Raw genomic sequence first — 10971 nt, 5'->3', positions numbered from 1 at the left:
GCCCTTTGTCACCGATTCTGTTCATAATTTTTATGGACAGAATTTCTAGGCGTAGCCAGGTGGCGGAAGGCTTCTTCCTCGGTGGCCCCAGAGTCTCATCTCTGCTTTTTGCGGATGATTCGGTTCTGTTGGCTTCATCAGGGGGTGCCCTCCAGCTCACAGTTTTCCATCTAAACCAAATAATTTGCATTTTGTCTAAGCTGCCTAACAGCGCAGACTAGAATCTTTATTAGGGCCCGAGAACGAACTGTGCGAAGGCCCTATTGTATTTGCTCCGTTTATTTCCTTTTCTTTTCCTCTGGGTTTTTCAGGGAGTTTCTGCATAGCTGAGACATTTCCTGTGTCATGATCTGAAAGTCCCCTTTGTTTGCTGCCACAACCAGGTCAGAGACTTGTTATGGCCTGAGGTTGCCAACTTATGGCACCGCAGGCTAAGCATGTAGACTCCAAAACCCTGAGCGCTTTGCCTCTTCTGGGTGTTAAAGTTGAGGCGTGGCTGCACATGCTTGCTTTAAAGTGTAATTGTGGTGATATTTTGCTACATGTGAACAAATGAACAGACCAAAACTAACAATGAACTGATTCCAGTAACGAGTACCATGTGTATCCAAGCTCAATCTCATTCTGCCTTAGAGCTTCAGTATTGTTTCTTCTAAACAAACCACACTGGGTGGTGATAACATCAACATTGGTGTGACGTATTATCTTGCATAATGCTCAAGATCCAGTTTAACTGCATGACTGAAATTTGTTTCCAAAAAAAGCAGCTATACTGCTTTAATGATCTCAGCTAGAATAACTAGTAACGTTCACTTATTACAGGAAATACTGAGGCTTTTTAGAATGCACTATTTATATTGTGTTATCCAAGGGCCAAAGACATACTGCAGTGGGAAAAGTGTTGGCAAAAGTATGATTTACTTCTTTTTCTGCAAGGTTTAAAAAAGGTTTAAAAGGCACAGTCATGTAGGTGAACCTACTGTATATATAGATCTTCCAATCAACACCACAGACCAGACACACACATGCAAAAAAACGATCTTTTACATTCATGAACAAATGACCTGAGACCCACTGGATTCTTTGCCATGTACAGTAAAGGTATAATGTTCACACATTATATACATTACACAGCTTATTTCTACTCTTACTGACCACACAAAGCACTTTAGACTACAAGTTTCATATTTGGACAATCACTTGATCCCCTTTGAAAGATAAATGTGGCAGCTTGAGCAATGCCACCTTGGCAGAAAAGAAGGTTTTTATTCAACAAAAATAACATCAGATGTAATATGCTGTGGGAAAAGTAATTCTTCCCTCCCTTAACTTAGATAAATTGTCATTGGGATTTTGCATAACTGTCCATCAGCATGCTAACATTTTTTAAATTACTCTTTCACTTTCCAGAATTCACAATTCAATTGTTTTGGGTTGCTTTGCCCAGTGAGCAAAGCAACCCAAAACAAAAATATTCCCTGCGGTGTGTTTCACAGATTGCTCACATTTCCAGTCCTGAGAAATCTTTGATTCGTTTCTCCAAATCACCGTCCATCCATTTTCTTAACTGGTTATCCAATTCAGGGTAACTAATGCTTAAGCTTATGACTGCTGTTACTGGGTGTACTGGGCAAGTCACTACTCCATCAGAACCAGGCTCAGGGAGGGGCAGCCATCCAGTGTGACCAGCTGGAGGTAAGGGGAGGGAAACAGGATAAAAAAAAAAAGATAAAATTGAATTAAATTGAATTGAAAGCTCTGCATCGCATTCTACTTTTAAATACCCTAGGAACTGCAAGTAAGCTAGCTGTCATGATACCCAGAGCTCTCTCCAGTTTCCTTTTTGTCTTTCTGCCTCGCTCCCCTCCCTGTGTGTTTGTGGGCATGTTGTGTACATGCATCTGTGGAAGACATCACCTTATCAGCACACCTGCCACAGATGGAGGCTCATCAAGGGCAGGCTATTTAAGACTGCAGAAGTTCATCAGTTGCTGCCAGATTGTTGTATCTGTAAAGGAGCGGTACTCAGGCTCCAAGTCTGTGATCGTTTCTCTGTGCAAATTCTGTGCTCTAATTCCTGCCTTTGAACAGACCCAGCCAGTTCAAGGAGACATTCTGTACTAGGACGTTTTTGCGTGTATGCACCCACGGACCCCTGATCCAGTCCCCAAGAAGACCCTGGAGGAAAAACAGCGTTGCTCCCTCTATTCACATCCGTTCACAATTAACTCACAATAATCAGCTGTTTGTTTTCTCAAACCAGTATTCCACAAGGGAGTCCTTCTCTTCCCTTTCATGACACTAGCAGGCTGAGAGCAAAGTGCTCTGCTGAAATGGTGAAATGGTACTATAAGGTTTTTAAGATAAGATGGGGCCTGATTATTCAAGACCTTGTATGTGAGGATTTTAAATCCAGTTCTGTATTTAATAGGGAGCCAATGAAGGTGTGTGTGTGTGTGTGTGTGTGTGTGTGTGTGTGTGTGTGTGTGTGTGTGTGTGTGTGTGTGTGTGTGTGTGTGTGTGTGTGTGTGTGTGTGTGTGTGTGTGTGAATTACAATAGTCCAGCCTAGAAATAATAAATGCATGAATTAGATTTTCAGCATTACGCTGCGACAGGATGTTTCTAATTTCAGAAATACTGCACAAATGCAAGAATGCAATCCTATATATTTGTTTAATATGTGCATTGAAGGACATAGTCTGGTCAAAATAACTCCAAGATTTTTCAGTGTTACTGGAGGAAGAGGTAATGAGATCCAGAGTAAGTATTTGGTTAAACACCAAATACTCCATAATTAACCTTCGTGTGTGAAGAAGACTTCCCATTTATATGAATAAACTGGAATCTATGAGATAAATATGATTCAAACCACTGCATTGCAGTAGCTTTAATACCTATGGCATGCTCTAATCTCTGTGATAAAATGTTATGTTCAACAGTATCAAAGCTGCACTGAGGTCCAACAGGACAAGCACAGAGATGAGTCCACTGTCAGAGGCTGTAAGAAGATTATTTGTAACCTTCACTAATGCTGTTTCTGTACTGTGATGAATTCTGAAACCTGACTGAAACTCTTCAAATACAGATGATCAGTTAGCTGTTTTACAAGGGTTTTTGAAATTAAAGGAAGGTTGGAAATTGGCTAGGTAGAGTGATGGTATTTTAAATAATAGTTTAATTACTCCCATCTCAAAGGCCTGTTGTATGTAGCCCATTAATAAAGATAGATTGATCATATTTAAAATTGAAGCATTAATTAATGGTAGCATGGTTTAGAGGAAGTAACTATTTAGTTTAACTCTGAAAGATCAATCAGAGAGAAAGACTCTTCATAATGATACTGTAAGTAGTACTGAAAGTAGCTGATACATAATGATACATCTGTGAGATGGTTATTAATAATTTTTTCATTAATGGTTAAAATAAAGTGGTAAATGAGTGAACCACCACTGTACTGGAGCTTGGTTATCTATGTTACATTGATTATTATATGCATGTTTTTGACATATTAATTTTTCAAATTAAAATATAATTTTTAGTCTGAATACTGATATATCACAAGGCCATTGTTCTACAGTACTGAAACATACACAAATATTAGCAGTGACATTGCCATCAAATGATCAAAATTGACCAGAATCATGTTCAATATCGTCACCTTGTTAAAATAAAGTCTTTTTTTGGCAAAACTGATTTTTTTTGCCTAAATCATTTCCTCGTGATGCTGCCAACCTCTGGTAAAATCGCCTACCTCCTCAGTTGAACAGATCCTGCAGTTTTACCCATTTAATATAGCTGCCTATATCAAGAGTGTGACTTAGGCTGTTTTATTTTGACTAAGTCAAAAGACTACGTGGGCAATTTTACAAGTTTTTCAAGATGGCAGCTGCTTCGATTAAAAAAAAAACCTCTGCCTCACCACTGATGTTATTTCCATGATTCTGGTCTCATCCCCCATTGTTAAGTGACAAGATTAACTATAATATAGACTAGGCTATAAATATTGCATAGTCATAAATCTTTTTATTCAGTTTTTTGGTCAGCAAAATAGCTAAATCCATGAAGACTATCTGACTGTTACAAGTGAAAGGCTGTTAAATCTGTTAAATCTTTTCTGCCTTTTCAAACAATATTTCATCTACAGGTTTTGCCTCTTTTTTTAACTTTACATGATCTAATTAAGAAAATTTTGAAGACTGTATTGTAATCTGATAGCTAGACATTGTGTATAACAAAAAATTACATTATACTTTTTGTGTTTATGATGAATATCTCAAAATATTGAACACAATATTATGAAAAAAAATATTAGTAATTATAACATAATTTAACTAGTATTGTAGTATATCTGTTGTGCAGTGTCTAGAGGCAGCTTGTGCATCCTTAGGGGTGCATGTATGCACAATACTTAGAAAATTCCTGATGTAGCTTAATACAAGTGACCACAAGGCAATGGATATTTTTCAAAATGATCCCACATAGGTGACTATACATCTCAAAGGGTTGAAAGAGGAGTAAAAGAAGCCTCACTGTGAACAACCATCATTGAACAGAGGAGGTGGATTACATCACCAACTTTCCCCTGCTTGCAGTCCTGAGCTCCCTCCCCAGGTGCCTCAACCCACGTTCACACCTTTGTTCAGGTGACCTCAATAGGTCACATGATACAATGGGGCAAAGTCCCAAATTGGTTTCACCCAAAACCACTGATTGTAATGACCCACTCCTCCTTTCACACCTTGGTACATGTGATTATGCACATGAACAATAGTGGGTCACAACCACCTCCAGGGGACTACACCCACTGGGGTTTAAATACCTGGGTCTCTCCACCTTTTGGTTTGAGAACTGAAGAAGCCTTTGGGATGAGAGGAAAAATGACTTGAAGAAACAAAAGAGGTCCAGTCGCCCTTTTTTCAAGCTCCAGAGACCTGGACGACTGAGAACCTACACAGGCTAGGTTCTAACTGAGCACTCAAAGCACTTTATTCAACATGTTTGCATTTATCCATTCATACAAGCACTTCCTTCTACAGCTAAGTGCTTACTAGCTAACATTCACACACACTCATACAGCTGCATTGGAGAGCAACTTGGGGTTCAGTATCTCGCCGAAGGATACTTTGGCATACAGACTGGAGCAGCCAGGAATGGAACCACCAGCCTTCTGATTAGTAGAGGACCTGCTTTACCTCCTGAGTCACAGCCACCGCCATGAAGACAAAATGAAAGCAGCCTAATCATAGCAATAAATCCATGTGAAAGTGCTTAAGCATGATGAGTTCCTGAAACTGAATGCAGGTTACTTCATTAGCACCAGACCAGGCAAAAAAGTTGGAGAGCTGACTGCATGATTTGAAGGCTCTTCGGTTTAGCAGTGAAGTCAAATTCCATTTCGAGCTGTCCTTCATGGAGGACTTTGCGTGGGTAGCACTGCCACAGAGGACGAAGGTGGACAAGAATGTTTCCAAGTGCTCTGCCCATCAAGGAGAGAAAGTTCCAGGATCTCCAGTCAATGAAACATCTCATGCCCACTTCTTTGACAATTTGCCACATCAAAAGGCATCAGTCAAGAACCCAGCAAAGAGCTGGAGGGAGAACTGAGGAGATGTACATTTCTCCTCATAATTATGTTTAGTTAGTTTGTTACTTATGCTTAATGGTTGACAGAGTTGAACATTTAAAATTGCTTAAGTCGCAAAGGCATGATAAAAAATTTGCCTAAGTCATTTATTCCTCTTATGTTACATAATGGACAGGCATCGTAATGTATGTCAAAAGTCATCTATTGTCATAACCTTTTTGAGTGAAATTATTAATAAATATCATATTTTCAATAGTTCAGTTTTTGGTGTTTCCTGAAAAACCTGAAAAAATGACTTAGGCCATTATTTTAACAGGGTGACATGCTCAAAAATGGCTATCTTGAGATAGATAGCCCATAGATAAGGGCCAGTAGGGGCCATCTCCACCTACTAGGCGGTCAAGAAGGTTGTTATCATCGTTCTAATGGAGGATCACTGCATACATTTTCATTGGATGGATGGATGAACCGTGAGGTCCGCCTCCTGCTGAAGGCACGCAACACTGCTTTTAGATCTGGTGAAGCCCAGGCCTACAGTGCATCCAGAGCTAACCTGAAGAGGGGCATCAGGGAGGCCAAGCATAGCCACAAGCTAAGGATTGAGGAGCACTTCAGTAACTCCAACCTCCGATGCATGTGGCAAGGCATCCAGGTCATTTTTTACTATAAACCCACCATCACCACCCCACAAGTCGACGACATCTCCCTGTTAAATGAGCTCAAGAACTTCAATGCACATTTTCACAGGGATAACCAGGAGGCAGCCACCAAGGCAGTACTCCCTGTAGACCACCAACCAATCACACTGTCCCCCACGATGTGTGTGCTGCACTGAGCAACGCACTGACCAACGCACTGTAAAGCTGTTGGCCCTGATGGCATCCCCGGACGCATGCTCAAGGCCTGTGCTGAACAACTAACTGGGGTCCTGACTGACATCTTCAACCTGTCTCTGTCCCAAGCAGTTGTCCCCACATGCTTCAAGACCACATCCATGATGCCAGTGCCGAAACACTTCAGCTGCCACATGTCACAACGTCTTCCGCCCAATTGCACTCACCTCTGCAATCATGAAGTGCTTCGAGAGGCTGGTCCTGGCTCACCTCAAAACCAGCCTACCTCCCACCCTGGACCCTTTCCAGTTCGCCTACCACCAGAATAGGAGAACTGATGATGCCATCTCCATAGCGTTTCACTCCGCCCTCTCCCACCTGGACAACAACAACACCTATGTGAGAATGCTGTTCATCGATTTCAGCTCAGCATTCAACACCATCATCCCCTCCAGTCTGATCACCAAACTGATCAACCTTGGCATCAGCCCCTCCCTCTGTAACTGGATCTTGGACTTTCTGACCAACAGACCCCAGTCTGTTTGGTCAGACAACCTCACATCCTAAACACCGGCGTTCCACAGGGCTATGTGCTGAGTCCTCTCCTCTACTCCCTCTTTACACACAACTGCGAACCGGTGCATGGCTCCAACACCATCCTCAAGTTCTTAGATAACACAACAGTGATCGGCGTCAACACCAACAACAATGAAACGGACTATAGGGAGGAGGTCCTGCACTTGGCATCATGGTGCGCCGACAATAACCTATCCATCAACACCAAAAAGACCAAGGAGATCATTGTGGACTTCAGGAGAACCACTGGAGGCACACACACACAATCCAGATCCCCGGAGCTGAGGTGGAGCATGTCTCCAGTTTCAAGTTTCTGGGGGTCCATCTCTCCCAGGATCTTTCTTGGTCAGTCAACACCTCCATCCTGGTCAAGAAGGCTCACCAAGGGCTCTTCTTCCTGAGGAAACTAAAGAAGGCTCATCTGTCTCCTCAGATCCTGGTGAACTTCTACCGCAGCACCATCGAGAGCATCCTTACCAGCTGCATCATAGTCTGATATGGTAACTGCTCCGTCGCGGACCAGAAGACTCTGCAGCCGGTGGTGAAAACTGCCCAGAAGGTTCAGGAACAGCTTTTTCCCCTTAGCTGTCACCCTGCTAAATTCTACACAGAGGTGTATTACAGTCTGCCTGTACAAGTATTTGTGAAAGACATCATTATAAAAAGCTCACTGAATTAGAGTGTGGTGCTGTAGGATAGCACTGTTGCAACAGGTCAGCGTGAAATTTCTTCCCTCCTAGATATTCCAGGATCAAATGTCAGTGATATTATTGGAAAATGAATATAGTTATGTTTGGTGAGTTCATTGATCCAGTCTGCACCTAGAGAAAATGTCTCTCCTGTTTGTTTCTTGCTTTGTAGATATTTCTACACTTCCATAACTGTGGCTACATTTATGTGTGAGCATACTCTCATGTAAGATTGTAATTATGCATAGCTTGGTCACCCTTAACTTTGCTGTGCAGCCTATAAATATGGCCCAATTTATAGGTTTAATAATCATAGGACTGACTCTTGTAGTAGTATATTAGGTGCAAATTTAAATCTTTACTACTAAATGGTTTAAATCTTAATTAAAAAGGTCCTGACTTGTGCTTTTATGAAAAAGATAACATAGCACTAACTTGCACCAGATTGCAAATTACTCTCCAATTACTGCAGTGGATGCATAACTCTAAAAAACATGCATTATAGCCATCATCAGAATAAAGGTCTGGGATTAAACCCAAGCTCTAAGAGAAGTCAACAGCGTCATCACTTCTGACTGATGGATTCACCGCTGTACAACTCAGTGCATTGCATGCTCAGTAGTTTACAGAATGATACAATCACTGGTCTGATTAGCAGTGATTTTGTGATCACTGTATGCTGATGTACTGTAGTCTCAAATGCCACACAACTGTCCTTTTAATCTGTCTGTTAAAAGATGTAAGTTTGTCCCACTGCCAGCTCTGTAAATTCTGTATGGTTCAAATCAAGGAAAAGTCCCGTCTCAAGTTCTTTTTAAGAACTTGCAGAATGAGGAAGAATGCTCGATTATTTTTTATTTTAGTTTATGCTGTCAGTGATCTTGAGGCAACTGTTTGTTGTGATTTGGAGCTATATAAATAAATTTGAATTGAATTGAATTGAATTGAATTGAATTGAATTGAATTGAATTGAATTGAATTGATCTGAACATTTTGTGTATCAACACAATCCGTTCTTGGACCTGATCCAACCCTGGCAAAACCTATTTGAAAAATAGGTAATACATATTAAAAAAATTCCATTGTTCAAAATGTTAAAAAAAAAAAAAAAAGATCATTGTAAATGTACCCAGTTCACTCACAGAAGGGGTTAGTTTAAAACGATGGTGACGGTATGCTACTCCTGGTTTAGTAAGTGTGAGCAGATTCTAGTGAAGTGAGGTGCCGCACCCAGAACAAAGCAAAAAAAAAAAAACATTGTGTTTCAAACTGGATGCATCTGCCATTTAGGGTAGTCTCCTCCTACAGAAATACAACACCAAGTTCCTGTTTTTCCTCCTGAACTTTGTCAAAACTGCAATCCTTTGACTTGGATTTCATTTTAGGAAAGAGGACAAAGTGTCAGCGAGCCATCATGATGAGGACAGAATTATTAGCCCTCCTTTTTAACACTCAAACTCCCAAGGTGGTCATTTTGACCTTATTTAAAATTTGCACTGGGATATCTTTGTTGCTATAAACCCCATGTAGGACTGTGACTTTTCATAAATATGTGTATATTGTATTCTAACATTGTCATTTTATTAAAATTATAAGACACAAAAGAGTTGAGTATTTCTACCTAGAACTCCCATAGCAGTAAATATGGATTTTCTCTGATTTCTGAAAAGTCTGTGGGGACTAATTAGCACTGGATGCCACAGAAAACTTTTAAATATTAAACAAATACACTGGTTCATATACAGCACTTGTCTATTGTACTTGAGCACTCAAAACATTTTACACACATGCCTCATTCATAAAAACGCATCAGTATTTTGTCCAAGAAGACTGGAGCAGGGGATTGAACCACAAACCTTCTAATTAGTAGGCAACCTACACACCTCCTGAGCTACAGCCGCATTATGCGCTGATGCGACACGCAAAGCTGCGTGTACTGTAAGAGCGCTCATATGGGTCCTTTTGGAACAAACGACTGATATTGTCATTTGTATTGGAGGACATGTTGAGATTATGATGTTTGCTGTCTGTCTTACTTCGAGGTCCATGAAAAAAATGACATGCACACCATCATGCTGTCTGAATTGTGCTTCCAGAGAGTGATGCATGAGCAAATAACCTTGAAGAGGTTAGCAGCCAGTAGCCTATTGTAATAGAGCTGTGATTTTCAAGTTGTGAAGAATTTTACCATAACAACATTAATCCCCAGTTTCATTTTAAAAGTTAATTGTTTTCCCCTGACAACTAGTGATTCTCACATTTGGGTTAAGTTCCTGTAGTCACTATGGGACAGTCATTCACTTGTTTGGGTTTAGTGGATTTGGCCTCTATTAATGGAACTTCATGAAATGAATGAGACTTGCAAAAAAAAAATTTTTATTACCAGGATTTGTGTGGATAAAGCAGCTTTCCATCTTATTCTACACAAATCCAACCATCCTTTGTCTGCTTGTCTGTTTTTCCTGAGAATTTCTGTTGATTATCTCAGCTGATCTCAATGCAGTTTTTATTTTGTCATTGTAAATTGCAAATGCAAAAATGTCACGGGACCCAGAGTTTTGTTTTGTGGACTCTTACATTCTGATTTAGTTTGACTGTTTAGTTTGTATTTCACCTTTCTGTTTCCTATGGATTTATCCTGTTACAGCTGTTGTTTATGCTCTTAGTTTAGTCTTTCGGTGTCCTTTGTTATAGTTCTCCGCCTCCCCTGTGTTCCCCTGTAACTTCTCTGACCATCATGTTAGACCTGTGTTAGGTCTCTGCCAGTGACGTGCGGTGAGGGTCGTGACTGGTGAGGCACTGACGTCATCACATCAGATTTACAAACATATAGCTTATTCACCATTTGATTGGCAACAGTTGTTTTGTTTAACATTAACATAGTCTGAAGCAAACCTTTTAGCTCCGGTGTTGGTCTTCCTTTAATTATTATCTTCTGCTTCGATTGAAAGTCCAGTTTAGAAAATTCTTTCAGTTGAGTTATGTAATCTTCCATGTTGAACATAAGGCCAAGCAACAGGAAAAACTAACTGGCCTTGCTAACTGTTTATGGTAGCTTGCCACCGAGGAGTCGTAGAGTCCCTGGGATCACCAGCGCCCCCTACCATGAGGCACGAGAACTGCGTGCCTCACCTAGTGTCTCTTCGCAGCAGTTTCATGATCGCTCAACACAAGAATGCATTACACACACATACAGTTGTTAATGAAAAAACAAAAAAAAAAAAAACTGTGCATTATATACACCAGCTAAAATATAGAAATTTAGTTCATATAGTAAAAGTGTTAGAA

Source organism: Archocentrus centrarchus, chromosome 9 (genome assembly GCF_007364275.1).
Source record: "Archocentrus centrarchus isolate MPI-CPG fArcCen1 chromosome 9, fArcCen1, whole genome shotgun sequence".
Lineage (NCBI taxonomy): Eukaryota > Metazoa > Chordata > Actinopteri > Cichliformes > Cichlidae > Archocentrus > Archocentrus centrarchus.
Note: the sequence above shows the minus strand (reverse complement) of the source record.